Source organism: Cryptotermes secundus, unplaced genomic scaffold (assembly GCF_002891405.2).
Source record: "Cryptotermes secundus unplaced genomic scaffold, Csec_1.0 scaffold401, whole genome shotgun sequence".
Lineage (NCBI taxonomy): Eukaryota > Metazoa > Arthropoda > Insecta > Blattodea > Kalotermitidae > Cryptotermes > Cryptotermes secundus.
In genome coordinates, this window is record NW_019731223.1 from 1,792,947 (window position 1) to 1,808,439 (window position 15,493).

The 15,493-nt window shown below is 38.9% G+C and overlaps 1 protein-coding gene across 3 annotated transcripts in view; it reads left to right on the forward strand.

The window, feature by feature from the left end:
- Positions 1-15,493, forward strand: part of LOC111866533 (IQ motif and SEC7 domain-containing protein 1) — a 78,699-nt gene that overhangs the window by 914 nt on the left and 62,292 nt on the right. The gene's annotated exons all lie outside the window — the stretch shown is intronic.

Consider the following 15,493-nt stretch of genomic DNA (forward strand, 5'->3'; position numbering starts at 1 on the left):
TGATATGTGTTTGAATGTAGCGGATCTTCATACTGGTGTGTGTAGTCATGACTTGTTATTTTTGTTTGTGTATATTAATAATAAATAACAGTAATATTGTTGCAGTGAGTAAACAAATAATGCATGGTGTTCATGTGGAGAGGTTCAATCTCAAGAAATTAAATGAGGTAGAGTGTAAAGAGTAGTATCATGTTGAAATCTCAAATAGTTTAGCAGCTTTGGAAAACTTAAGACACTGAGGGGAATATTAATAGAGCTTGAGAAACTATTAGAGAGAATATCAAAATTTTAGCTAAAGAGAGTCTAGGTTATTATGAATTGAAGGATGTTCATTATTATTATACCAAAGGAAACAAGCCAAATTGCAGTGGTTACAGTATCCAAGCAGAATAAATGGGGATAATCTGAACATTATAAGATGTGAAACCTGCAGGCATTTCAGAATAAAAAGAGGGAATATATGGAAGACAAAATTGATGAGCTTGCAACAAACAGTAAGAACAAGAACATTTAAGAGACTTGTATAGACAAATAAATGACTTTAAGAGGGGTTGCCAGCCTAGAAGTAACTTAGTGAAGGATGAGAATGGTGATCTGCTCTCAGACGCCCACAACATTTTGTATGGGTGTAAGAACACCTCCTCTCAGTTACTGAATGCACATAGGGTCAGTGATGTGAGGCAGTTAGAAATACATACAGCTGAACTGTTAGTATCTGATCCTAGCCCTTTTGAGGTTGAAATTGCTATTGCAAAGTTGAAAATGTGTAAGTCGCCAGGTACTGATCAAATTCTGGCAGAACTGATTCAATCAGGAGGCGAAATGTTAAGATCTAAGATCCATAAGCTAATTAATTCTATTTTGAAGAAGGAAAAATTGCCTGATCACTGGAAGGAGTCTGTTGTTGTACCTGTTCCCAAGAAGGGTGATAAAACTGGGTAGTAATTATGGCGGGATGTCACTGCCATCAACTTCATACAAAACTTTATCCACAATCCTTCTCTCACAGTTAAGTCCATTTACGGATGAAGTTATTGGGGTTCATCAGTGTGAGTTTTGACATGACAGACTAACTGCTGATGAGATTTTTTGTATTCGTTGGGCATTGGAGAAAAAATGTGAGTACAGTGAGACAGTACATCAGCTATACATAGACTTCAAGAAAGCCTGTGATTCAGTTGGGATGAAAGTATTGTACAATATTCTCATAGAATTTGGGGTACCCATGAAACTAGTTTGGTTGATTAAAATGTGTTTAAATGAAATATATAGTAAAGCCTGTATAGGTGAATAGTTGTGTGATAATGTTCCTATCCAGAATGAAACAAGGAGATACTTTATTACCACAGCTTTTCAACTTTGCTTTACAATATGCCATTAGTAAGATGCAGGAAAATCAGATGGGACTGAAATTAAACGGGCCGCATCAGCTGTTGGTCTATGCCAATGATGTGAATCTACTTGGTGATAATATATGAAAGGCGTTCCGTATATAATGCCTCCCATTTTTTTGTGTTAATATTTAACGTCTGAGCTGGATGTTGGTGGTGTTGTAGTAAAGGTTGAACCTTCCTGCCAATATACTATTAGTTTGGTTGTCGTGGGACAGATAGCAACAGCAGAGCAGTTTACCAAAATGGCATCTGACATAGAAGTGCGTACGAAACAGAGATGTGTTATTGATTTTCTCACTGCTGAACAAATTGCACCCATTGACATCCATTGACGCTTGCTAAAGGTGAACGGAGACAATACAGTGGATGACAGCACAGTGAGGCGGTGGGTAGTGCGTTTTAACAGTGGCGAAAGTGAAGTGCACGACAAGCCATGCAGTGGGCGTCCTTGCTCAGCTGCCACTCCTCACAATGAACAGCGCCTTGATCAGTTCATCTGTACAGATCAGCGGATAACGACCAGGGAACTCTTTGCACGGCTTAATATTGGCTGTAATGCATTGGAAACGATGTTGGGGAAGCAGACAACCTTTCGCTTGCAACATGATAACACTAGATCCCATGCTAGTTTGGCAACCACTGTGCACATTGCAAATTTTGGCTGGACTATCCTACCACATCCACCTTATAGCCCCGATTTAGCACCTTCAGACTTCCATCTCTTTGGGCCTATGAAAGATGGACTATGTAGCATTTTCCAGACAACAATGCTGTCATTGCAGCTGTAAGAAAGTGGATAGCCTCTGCTGGCACAGACTTTTATGGGTGAGAAAGGCAGTAGGAATGTGACTACTAGGAAGACCAAGACGTAGGTTGGTGGACAATGTTAAAATGGATCTTAGAGAGATAGGATGGGATGGGATGGATTTGATTGACCTGGCTCAGGATAGGGACCATTGGAGGACTCTTGTGAGCATGGTTCCATCAAATGCTGTGAAGTTCTTGAATAGCTGCACAATAGGCAGCTTCTCAAGAAGGGCTCAGCTCCACGAGTGAGTGAATGGTAATATTATGAGCAACTGCACATAATATTCATAGAAAGAACTTGATATGCATTCAAGATAATTCAGATACAAAATTTAGTCTGTAAAAGTGCATATTGGCATGGTATATCCTATTTTACTTGGAGGTAGCAGGTTGCAGCAAACTTTTCTTGTTGAATACCCACAGTTTGTCATTTAAGTAAATGATAAAGTCTAAATTAAATCTACATTCCTGTTTCCAAAAGGAACAATAACAGTATAGTTGATTATACGTGTAATTTGTTACATGAAGTAATTTTTCCAGGCTCGTACCACTTCACATATTGGTTTATTCTAAATAAAAGAAAGAAAACATGTTAGAATGAATGGCAGGGTGAATGAATGTATGTAACATGTTTAATTCACATTCAGGAAGTCCTAAAATTGTATTATGGGTCAGCCTATCTTAACTAAGGCTCAAGTTCAGTTTCATAATTAACGATTTCTTGTACTATCTATTTTCAATCTGTAATCTGAATTATCTGCATTAGCATCACAGTAGAATGAAATTGCTTAAATACAAAACTGGTGAGAAATGGGAACACAGTGTTACAAAGTAACTTAGCTCTTTAAAGACCATTAAAAGTAGCTGTTCCACTGCTGAAAGTGCAAAGTATAATCCAGGCTCCCCATCATGTTTCATTCCTGGTTAGATTTTGATAGGACAGTGTTCATTCCTGGTATTAGGTTAGGTTAGGTTAGGTTAGCTTAGGAGTTAAACCGTATTTTGTACTTTTTGATGTGTCATTTCATTTGTTGGGTAATATTAAACTGGATCTTAGAGAAATAGGATGGGGCAATATTGAGTGGATTCATCTGGCTTTGGATAGCAACCATTGGTGGGATGCTGTGAACATAGCAATGAACCTTTGGGTTCCATAAAATGTTGAGAAATTTTTGAGTGGCCGAGTGACAGATGGCTTCCCAAAAATAACTTTGGGTGCATGGAAATAGTTCAGTTCAGTTGTCAGATCTGAAGGTTAAAATGTCATCCTGCATTGAAAAGTAGTTATAAGTATTAGACTGTTCCATTAGAAGTGCAGAATTGTAGTGAATAGGGGTTGGATTTGAAGTTCACAAGGCAATGACCATGAAGAGTAATTATTATCTGATATATGACATTATGTAGTCTGGTAGATGTTTATTGACTCTCCCTCCATCTTTCTTATTGTTTTGCTTACTCCTCATCCCTGAAGATGGAGGCAGTATGAACTTCTGAATTGTCAGTAGTCTTCTACTAGCCTATATGCAGCATATCCCAGAAAGTAGTACTCTTCAAGAATTAGGAAATTGATTGCTAACTCCTTCATACAGGTTGCTGCATGTTTTGGCCTCACTTGGCCGTTATCAGGTGTATGTGTTCATGCTAAAATTGATGCACTGTCATCGTAGTATGTTCAGTGATTCAGTATTGAGGGGGTGGGTTTCCCCATGCACCGCGACTGATAGTCTATTGTACATCCTCATTTTTTAATTTCTACTGTCTCCATCCCCTACCAATACTGGTGCTCGCTATCAGCCCCTTTCTGCCAGCGAGGTTTTTACCCTCTACTTGGTAGTTGTATCTAATAGTTAGTCCCTTTCTGTCAGCGAGTTAGTCCCTCCTCTGGCAGTGGTACCTAATACTTTAGCCCCTTTCTGCCAGCAAGGTTTCTACCCTCTACTTGGCAGTGGTATCTAATAATTAGTTCCTTTCTGTCAGCGAGGTCGTCCCTCCTCTGGCAGTGGTACCTAATACTTCCCCATCTATCGGAGGCATTGGAAACTATTTGGGCGGGAAACTTTTTGGCCTAATTTAGCTCAGAGGCCTCCTAGAGGCATGAGGTTCTTTTACATGCCGTAAATCTACGACACGGGAGCCACGGCTTAAAGTCCCTCCCGGAGGACTTATTCCCTGAATTTTTCCACCCTTAAAACTTCCACGACCTCCACTGGGTTTGAACCCACGTACCTTGAGTCATGAGGTGGGAACGTTACCCCTAGACTACGGAGGCCGCTATCGTAGTATGTTGCTTGTGAACATTGAAATAGATTTTTGTTACAGTCGATAAATTCCTGTGAATCAGTAGTCGCCAAATATCAGTTAACTACATAACAAACTCCAGAAATCAGAGTCATCCTTGAGAAGCTAATACTTGCTCAGCTAGTTAGATTCCCACCTTCTTATGGAATACAAAGTTTTATTTCTATGTTCATGAGAACTTGCCACTGGTATATTTCCTGAGCCACGTGAATACAGTACACACCCTCCCATCTTAATTCTTTAAGATATGTTTTATTATTATCAACACATCTACACCTAGGCATTCCAAGTTGGCTCTTTCCTTAAAGTTTTCCTACTGAAACTTTGCATGCAATTTTTTTCTTTCCCATGCGTGCAACAGGCACCTTCTATTTTGTCATTGACTTGATCATCCCAGTATTTAGTGAGGACTGAAAATAATGAAACTCTTCAGTGTGGAATATTCTCCATCCTTCTCCTGCTTTGCACAACCGAGGATCAAATATTTTCCTCAGTGACCTGTTCTCGGTCACCCTAATTTCTTCCTTTAATATGACACCAAATACGAGCGTATCCATTTGTAGAGAACAACAGACAAAATTATAGTTTTATATATTTTACTTTTTGTGTTTTTAGGTAGCAGACAGGAAGACAAAATGTTTTTAACTGAAGGATAGATAGGAAGCATCGAAATTTAATCTGCTCATACTTTCATCATGAACGACATTTCGATTTTTCAGTGTCGTTTTCAAACATCTGAAATTTGCCACTTTTTTGCTTCTTCATAGGATGTGTTAGATATTGTCACATGTTGCTGTGTTTTGCAACAAATAACTTCACACTGGTCTTGGATCTAGTGAATTTATTTCACACTTTTATCCACACTTACATAAGTCACAACTTTGGTATCCCAATTACTTCTCCTGCTGTAGTCACTTCCTGTCTTGATTCCATTCACTCAGTACAACTCAGCAACCCATAACTGCTGGACTTCAACTCATACTGAATACTGAATACTCAATACTGAATACTGGCTGAATCAATTCAAAGTCAAAGTCACATTGTGACTGATGGCTAGTCATATATTTATTACTGTTTGACAGTTACGGTCTTGTTTTTTGTGCGCGCCCTCTCTGACGAGGGAACAGGTCTGTCTTTTGCAGAGGCAGCCCGCATATAGGCACTGTGGAACTGCACCACCCCCAATTTCCACTTGATATTATCGATAACATTTATATAATGAGTCCTTTTTTCTTTAATTCTTTCTTTATACTTGTACAATACAATATCTAATCCTTAAGCTTAATGTCAGTAGCCAAATCTTTATATGGAACTGTGCGCTTCACAGTTCCAGCGGCGAGGTGTTTGTTGACTGTTGTCTGTTGTGCGCATGCACACATGGGAAGCTGCATGCGAGGCTGCAAGGGAGAGAGAGCACTGTCGTTCCCGCAGTGCCGACCCTGGAGCACTGGTGGAAGGTAGTTTTTTTTACTCCGCCTGTGTTGTGCTTAAAAACCGTGTACCATATTCTTGAATGTGAGTTAATTGTAGAATTAGATTATTATCCTGCTTCCAGCTATTCTATTTGATTTTTTTTTTTTGTTCTTTTATTTAACAGAAAACTTTAACCATGGCCTTGCATCCCCGAGAAATAAGTTCTGTGACTGTAAGTGAACTTCAACAGCCTAAGTTTTCACAACTGTCTCTCCATGAGAAAGTTGCAGTTAAGAAAAGTGGTCGTTTAACACCTGATATTCTAATATCTCAGCCAGGCATAAGCAAGAACAGGGAATATATTCGTAGCTTTAATTCTGAATGGTACAAACGGAAAAGTTGGCTTTGCGGCTGTCAAGTAAAAAATGCACTGTTTTGCTTCCCGTGTTTGCTGTTTGGGGGTGATGTAACGTGGACAAAAGATGGTTTTAGAAATATAAACAAAATGAAAGAAAACACTGAAAAGCATGAGAAGTCAAAGAAGCACGTTGATAATGTAGTTGCACTGTCACTTTTAGGAATTGTAAGTATTAAGGAGAAACTTAGTGGGCATACATACTTTCAATCAGTGAGCATAATATAAAGGTTAAAAAGGACCGTGAAATTTTGTCCAAAATAATAGACTGCATTTCCTTTTGTGGAAACTTTGAAACTCTCTTACCTGGACATGATGAAAAGACGATTCAATAAATCAAGGGCTATTTAGAGGATTAATAAATTTTGCATCTAAATTAGATTCAGATTTGAAGCATCACTTAGAAACCAGTACAATCTTCAAAGGTGTTTCTAAGACCATTCAGAATGAGATACTTGACTGCCTGCTCCAAATATACCATGAGGAGATAAGGACGGAAATTAGGAAGGCTTCCTTTGTAGCTGTCATGGCTGATGACACAACAGATGTTTCAAAACACACTCTACGGTATGTATTGAATGGAGAAATATTTGAGCGTTTTTGGGGATTCTTTATTCCAGAAAATCAAACTGCAGATGGCATATCAAAACGTATTTTAGAACAATTGGACATAATCCTTCAAGAAAATGGACAAAAACTGATAGCTCAGACATTTGATGGTGCAAATGTCATGAAAGGCAAAAAAGCAGGAGTTCAAGCAAAAATAAAAAGCAGTTTATAGTAATGCACATTTCATTCACTGTTATGCACATCAACTTAATTTAATAATGAGGAATGCAGCAAGTATTACACGAAACACAAGAATATTTTTCTCTAACATTCTGGCTGTTCCAACATTCTTCTCAAGATCACCGCAACATGTGTCCATTCTCAAGAAGCATATGAAAGTCAGCATTCCACATTCATCTTCTACAAGGTGGAACTTCAAAATACGGACCATAAACAGAGTTCATGAAAATTTGCAACCTTTAATAAACTGCCTTACTGAAATTCAGTCAACATCAAATGCAGATCAAACCATTGCAGAAGCAACGGGAATTTTAAAATACCTGAATGATGATAATTTCAAGTTTCGGTTAGAGCTTTTTTATCAGATTATGACTCATGTTGAAATAATTTACAACCAAATGCAATCTCGAGAAATTAGTGTGTTTAAAGTTAATGAATATATAACAAATTTCAAAACTGCTATTTTAGAATTGAGAAACTCAAAGTACTGTGAGAATCCTTCAAAGACACTCATGGCACAAGCTAAGGAAGTGTGTGACTGTATATGTGTTGATATAATGGACAGATATTCTTCCACTAAACACTTAGTAGCTGCTAAATTGTTCAACAAGAAATGCTTCGCTAGTTTTAAGAATGAATATCCCACAGAAGAGATAGTACTGACCATTGAAGCATATCCCATGATTGACAAAGAAAAGCTTGAAACTGAACTATAAGTATTCTATTGTAGGTCTGATATTCATGAATATTGCACATTAATTGAGCTGCTGAAATTTATCTTGGAAAATAATGTAGATGATGTGTTTAGTGAAATTACGGAACTGATAAAAATCCTCGTGACAGTTCCCATGACTACATCAGAGGCAGAGCCTGCTTTTCAACATTGAAAAGAATAAAATCTTTTCTAAGAAGCACTATGAATTCGGAAAGACTAAATGCACTTGCAGTGCTTTCAATGGAGAAAAATTCCTCAGTTGTCATCCAGAGATCAAGGAGAAAATTATTGATCTTTTCGCGCAAATTAAAACAAGAATGGATTTCATTTTTAAATGAACAGATTAAGCTTGAACTGTAACAATTTAAGTTAAAGTAAGTAAAAAATGTTTGATTTTGTTCTTTTAGGATTTTATCAAGTTTCTGAATAAATTTTCTTTTTATACATGTTTGTTTCCTTTTATACAATTTTAAAACAAAGGCTACAAATTTTCTGGAGCAGCACCCCCACTAATTTTAGCTATGAGCCGCCACTGGTCTTTTGTATATGCTGCTGGTCCTTGCCAGCGCAGTCTTTCTTGGGTCCGAGTCCCTTGGTACTCAAGACCATATATTACTGTCTCAAATTTGAGACTTCCCTTTTCGTCGCCTCCTACAACTTGCAGGGTCACAGTGGAGGTATTCGACCCTGCCACCACATGGGTGACTGGCTGAATCCAAGTCCAAGTCACATTGCAACTGATGGTCAGTCAGTCTGTGTGTCTTGGTGTCGAGCCCTGGCTGGGGCTCATGACCAGAATTCTTTTTTTTTTTTTTTTTTTTTTTTTTNCTTATATGAAAGTTACTGCCCTGTCCATTTGGGGCGCCCTCTCTGGCGAGAGGTTGGGTCTGTCATTTGTCAGTCATAGTCCGTATTAGTAAGTCCATTGTCTGTATTTACATATATTTACAAATTTAATCTTAATTCCTATTTCTGTATAAAATATATACAAGGCCTCTGTCAATCCAGGCTCAGTACATCAGATTATGCCCTATTTCTAGTAGTATTCGCTACCACGGCAGTCGACGGCTGTCGCAGCTCCTTATGTAGGCTCGGCACGGACCACATAGAAAACACATTGCTGCTTGGCAACAGATATCAGGTATTGTTGTCAGGCGTGTTTACCGAGCGTCACGCAGCAACGGGATGAGTGGGGCTATGTGACGCCACTCTCACTGTTTCGCCATCCAAGCGTTCACAGAGTTGTCGCCTAGCAACGCGCTTATGCAACCCGCAACTCTCGCGTTGCGCGCGTGTCCCGAGGCCTCTGTGGCTCAACAGTTCCTGCATACAGCCAGTACGCCACAATATCTTTATGTTTTGTTTTTGTCTTCATTCTGGTGATGAGACCTCAAGCTTCTTGCTTGTTGTTTGTTTGATCTACTCTTTGATTCTGAAGATGGAGGCAGTATGTTCCTGTGAAACATCATTGGGCTTCTAGTATACTCCACGGCTTCAGATCAGAGACAAATTTTCACACCCATGTTCTGAACTCAGTGACGTGAAGCATTACCCGAATTAAGTCTCCTCTTAATTGCCTCTCGAATCAAATTTTGATTTATTACTGCCGTTCCCAAATATTTGAACTTTGCCACATTTTCAAAGGATCTATTAACTGTCTTCATGTTATGATATTGCCCCTCGTTCTGGTGACGAGACATCAAGGTATACTTAGCTTTCTCTGCATTTGCTTCTACACGAACCTTCTTACTGGCGTCCGAGTTCGTATGTTTTTCTCTATGGTATCTATGTTATCTCCCAATAGATTTACAACATCAGCATAGACCAGTAGCTGATGTGTCCCGTTTAATTTCAGTCCCACCTATTTTTCAAGGATCTTCCTAATGGCATATTCTAAAGGAAAGTTGAAAAGCACTGGCGATAAGGCATCTTGTTTTATACTATTTTGAATTGGAAACGTGTCAGACAAATATTTACCTATGTAAGATTTGAGGCTTTCACGGCGGTGACTATGAAGAAAGCAGTCTTCTGGGATTTGGCGCCGTGTATATGTGGTGTTAACCGACGTTTCGGAGGAACGTNTTACCTGTACGGATTTTGCTATAGGTTTCATGTAAACATTTTAATCAGCCTAACTGTTATCATGGGTGCCCCGAACCCTGTGATAATACTGTACAATAGTTCCCTAATTCTTGAAGCTTATGAATAGCTGATGTGCCGTCTCATTGTACTCCCATTTTTTTTTCTATTGTATCTGACGAATACAAAAAAGATATACAGTATATATATATACTCGTATATGAATAGTTGATCTGTTATGTCGAAACCACACTGAAGATGCCCAATAATTTCGTCACGTATGGACTTAATATCGAGAGAAGGATATTGGATACAATTTTGTATGAAATAGATAACAGTGATATTCCTCGATAATTATTACAATCAGTTTTATCGCCCTTCCATGAGTAGGAACACGCTGACTAAATTAAGCTGAGCTAATTTTATTTATAATAAATGTGTATTTTCAGCCAGTAGAGGAAGTAGTCTCTAGCAGTCAGCTGAGGCGGTTTTCCCAAGGTACACTCCGTTTGTTATGTATTGCCTTGAGTGAGACCTTGAAGTAACGTGTCAGCCGTGACTAGATATTGTGAACAAGTATCTTGTTAGGTGTTCCCTGTTCCGTGTTCACACGAATTCGACATGTGAATTTGAAGGATCAGACAGACAGTGCTGAACTTAAGTCGTATTCGCTGAAGTGACACCAACGTGAATGCTAATTTGTATACGTATTTATATCATTTGTAGTTTTGTTTTCTGTCTATAATACAACAATAAAAATTTGAAACGACACCAAACCACATTTAATTCACCAAAATAGTCGTCAAATGTTCAGAATGTCATCAAAATGTATGTACATTCAGTGTTTATGCTACATGTTTTAGCCGCACTGGGCCATCTTCAGGAAAACACATTTTTAAGGAGTCTGCTGCACTGTGTACTTGGTCAAATAGTACACTTAAATCACGTCGTTGTTGTTATCATTAATTCTGATGACGTCGATGTTTTCTTTCTATCATATTGCGGCCGTTTGTGCGCCATTGGGCGTACCGCTCTCTTGGTTGTGTGCATCTAGTGTTTCTTTGTGTTCCTTAAAAATGTGTTGCTGAAGATGGCCCTGTGCGGCTGAAACATGTAGCATAAACACAGAATGTACATATATTTTAATGAAATTTGAACATCTAACGAGCATCTTGGTGAATTAAATGTGATTTGGTGTCGTTTAAAATTTAAATTGTTGCATTATAGACAAAAAAAAAGACTACAGATGGTACCTCAGTGCAACAGAATGCTGAAATATAATATTACATATCTATATTGCAGGATAGAGTTTTTATGTTACAACTTTGAGTGGAATCTCGTTATGTGCTGTATATAATGTTTTTTACGTGCTGGTATATTTAAATCTTTAAACTTAGAATTTATAATAAATAACAATTCAATGGATACGTCCACCGAGAAGTGCTTGCAGTTTATATGTAGTTGCATGTGCTTTCATGTTCCGGGTCCAGTCTTGACATTTAAGAGCCTTATCCGGGTGGGGGGAACATATCGTTTATTCTGTTTCAAAGTGTGTGTTAATAAGCTATCCTGAGTGGAATTAAATAAAGTTACACTTTTTGTTTTCATGAAAACATGGGAATTGAATTCAGACTCGTTATGGTGGGTGGTGGTGTTCAGTAATAGGAATGATGTTTCAAATACTGGAACATCGCGAAATCCCTTTGTTTTCAGCCCATCATAGAGAGATAAGAGATAATAGGAATGGAAACCAGTGCATAAAATGAAGCCTCTATCGGAGAGTTCCAAGAGGGGCGTGACAGGCTTCTGTCATTGTCACTCCAGCGACCGCTATATGCTCAATTCACTAGCGCAGTATTCATGAAGGAAAGCAGCGAAATATTTTATCAGATTGCTGTTGTGCGTAACATATGGGCCACTGCTTAAGCTTAAGTTACATTTAATGTATATATCGAGTTTTCTTCGTTTGCTTTTATGATATAGTAAATGGAGGCTTCAAATTTTCTACATAGACGGTATAGAAAAATTTTTGCTCTAACATAAAGTATGAAAGAAGAGAATTATTGTAGTTCTTGATTCTTCACGCATCACTAGTGGTTAAGAAGACGTTCGCATATCCAACAACACAGTACTCGCTCAAGATAACTGAAAATTATTTTAAAATTTATGAAGCATTAAACATTGTGTAGGTTCTGTATACATATAGTAGATATTCTTGTAGTGTATTCAGAGGTCGAAATTTCGATGCGGGAACGGCCACATAAAAAAGCCATTTTTATAGTGTTCCGGATATCCTGCCGGTAAAATAGGTAATGGAAGATATGGCTACCCCTTATGTCATGTAAATATTCACTCCCCAACACTGTCACAGTGTCCATAAGCCTGACAGTAAAACAAACATTCTTTGGATCCATCTAAAAACTTTTTGATAACTTATGTACAGCTGGGTATTCTATACCGAAGATGGACGTAGCAGATCTCTCCGAAACGTCGGTACCGATATACTGGAGTACACGGTATCGAATGCCAAAAGGCCATAATCTTAATGCGTACAATAATATGCGGTTTATTGAACGACGCTGCCTGTAGCTCAGACTAGCTGTGTGGTGTCAAGTGAGTAGTCAGTTGAAAGTGGTGTGGAAGGAAGTAGTCGTGACCGTGTTTGAGATACTATTCCGTCATTTCCCTGGAGGGGCTGAGGAAACCCACAAATAACTTAGGATTGTCGGTGTCCCGGCCGAGATTCGAATCTGTTTCCGAATACAAGCCGGAAGCTTTACTCTTGAGCTAGCTTGCTCAGTCATGTGTAAAACTTGTAACATCAGTGGGGAGTATTTGGTTAAACCTAAAATATGCGCATGTCACATAAGGTTAAATTCTTTAGAGCTGTAAGTTATATCTAGGCTTCTCTTTCGAAATAAAATTACGTTTTTTGCAAACGAAACCTGGAAGAAATCCATGTTGGGAGGAGAAACGTCCACTTAAAAATGGCAGCTGTCCAGTGTGAAACCGCACTGTTACCACAGATTCCGTTATAAACACTATCTACTCTGGTATAGGCGATGAAACATCCAGCCTCTGCTTATTCGTTACGCTGTATTCTTTATATGTGCAATTTAATTGCGTGTCTGTAGTTGAAGTTTCATATGCATCTAATATTTTAGTCGAGCTCTGTAACCGAGGGGAATCACGAAAGCCCAGGAGATAATATTTTTCTGCTTTGAATGTTATTTTGGAGCAAGGCTTTTGGGTATGCGTTTCCTCGGGCACGAGTACATATAACGTATTGTGTTGCGTATGCCATGGTCCCACTAGATAAGCACCATGAAGTGTTGCCGTTTAGGCGGGTTTACTCTGGGGCAACTTAAAGCAACCTAGTTGCCCTCCTCGGGCGACTATGTTTACCGTCCAATTTATCAAGCAGCATGCGGCCAGGAACAACCGTTGCCACATGCGACCGACTCCATTTACACCCAGAGCGACGGGTTGCTTCAATTTTTACGTCCTCGTCCGTTGAAAGTCTTCTTTTTGGTGCGTCAACCTCGAGAAGGAAACTCAATGAAGGGAAGTGCACCCACTGATCACCTTTGGCGGATCCGCTCTTTTTCTTTCTATACCTGTGGAAGGTCATTCCGAGATTTTTAACCTTTTCTTTCGTTTTCTTCACCGAACATTCAAACTACGTGGCTAAGTCCTCCCATAGCTTCAACTTATTCCGATTGTCTGTATAATTGGGATCCCGCAAATCACACAGAATGCTCTTTTCGCGGAATTCTTCGATAAGACACTTGGCTTTATCCGTATCCCAACTCATCACGCCGCATGCGAGTAGGCAAGTCGATGTAAAATATTTCAGTAAAAGAAGTTTAATTAGATCTGTACACAAAAATCCATGATATTGTATCTTTTTGCTTAGGTACCTTTTAGCGTGATTAATGTAACTGTCGCAACTAAATCGAGCTTTTGAAATCTGCCTCATAACTTATTTTCTTATGATAAATGATATAAACTCCGTCTCAAGTGCAAACAATATATTTTGTGTCTTTGATCTTGCTCCCTACACTACATGTTTCGGCCTCAGACGGCCATCATCAGGTGTATAACACTCACGTCGCTGTCACACTGCACCCAGTTCAAAATTTAACATCTAAAACACTCTCCCTGTCATTATCAACTTCTACTTCGTTGATAGCTGTCCACCCGTAGATTACTTCACACACGTTAATTTTGAGTTTATTGTAATAGCACCATAATAAAATCTTTAGTTCTAATTTTAAATCTTTAAATTCTTGTCCAAATTTTAAAATTTTAAAATTGTTAGGGTTATTCGCCCTGTGTTTGAAGTGCTGCAGCGGCTAGTCCTTGTTTCCACACTGTATAGGTGTTATCCTGTGTAGTCTTTCTATGTGCGTGCCGCTGCTATTCTTTACTACGTGAGCGACGTGAGTGTTATACAACTGATGATGGCAGTCTGAGGCCGAAACATGTAGTGTAGGGAGCAAGATCAAAGACACAAAATATACTGTTTGCACTTGAGACGGAGTTTATATCATTTATCGTATGGAGTGCAACAGGATGCTTAAATATAATATTATTTTCTTATAATTTAACCCATTCCGTTTCTCTCAGATTTTTCTATGAAGTTTTTTTTGGAAGGAATTTAATCATACAGAGAATATTCGTATTGTGTCTATGTATGCATGTGTAGACCGCTTGTTTGGTCTAGTGTTCAGCGTTCCTGCCTACAGATCCAGAGGTCCGGGTTCGATTCCCTGCGCTACCAGATTTTTCTGAGTACTAGTGGGTCTGGAACGTGGTCCACTCAGCCTTGTGATTATAATTGAGGAGATATTTCAAGGAAATAGCGGCTCCGGTCTAGAAATTCGAAATTAACGGCCGTGGGGATTCGTTGCGCCGACCACGCGACACCTTCTATCCGCAAAAGTTGGCACTAAACTTTGCCGACAAGCCGCGGGCGCTCGGTCGGTATAGTTCGCTTGCGGACTAAAATCAGGGTTTTTTTGTTTTGTTTTGTATGCACGTGTATGTTTGGAATTAGTTTTAGCTAGAAAATCATGCAGAAAATGTTATTCGGTATATTAGAAATGGAATTTGTACACGTCTTTCGACAAGACGAAGTTCAAGTCCACAGCTCTTTTACGGGATTCTTGATGAATAATTCCGAGTGATTGGAAGAAGATTTAACGCTTTCAGAAATTGCTGTAGCTGAACAGCTACTTTTTGCTGTGGTTTTCAAAGAAAATTATTTGAAGTGTGTTATTCTAAAACTAAGAATTGTTCTTTGATGACTGTAGTACTGTGTGATAGGATGGGAAAAGGATTGCTGCTGGAAAGAGAGCCACATGTTTTCCTCAGAAAGAACCATAATAGCTTTGTACATTGATAGAAAATGACAAAACATGTGCACTTTGATTCAATCATAAGCAAAAACGCGACATGCACAAGTACGTATACAAAGGGGGACCCCAAAAAAGAGCCGGAATTTGTTTCCAGAAGACGGGGTACTTGTAGTACAGGCTTCCGCCGCTAGGTGGTTGTTTGCAGTACCTTCTTGAGTCAGTA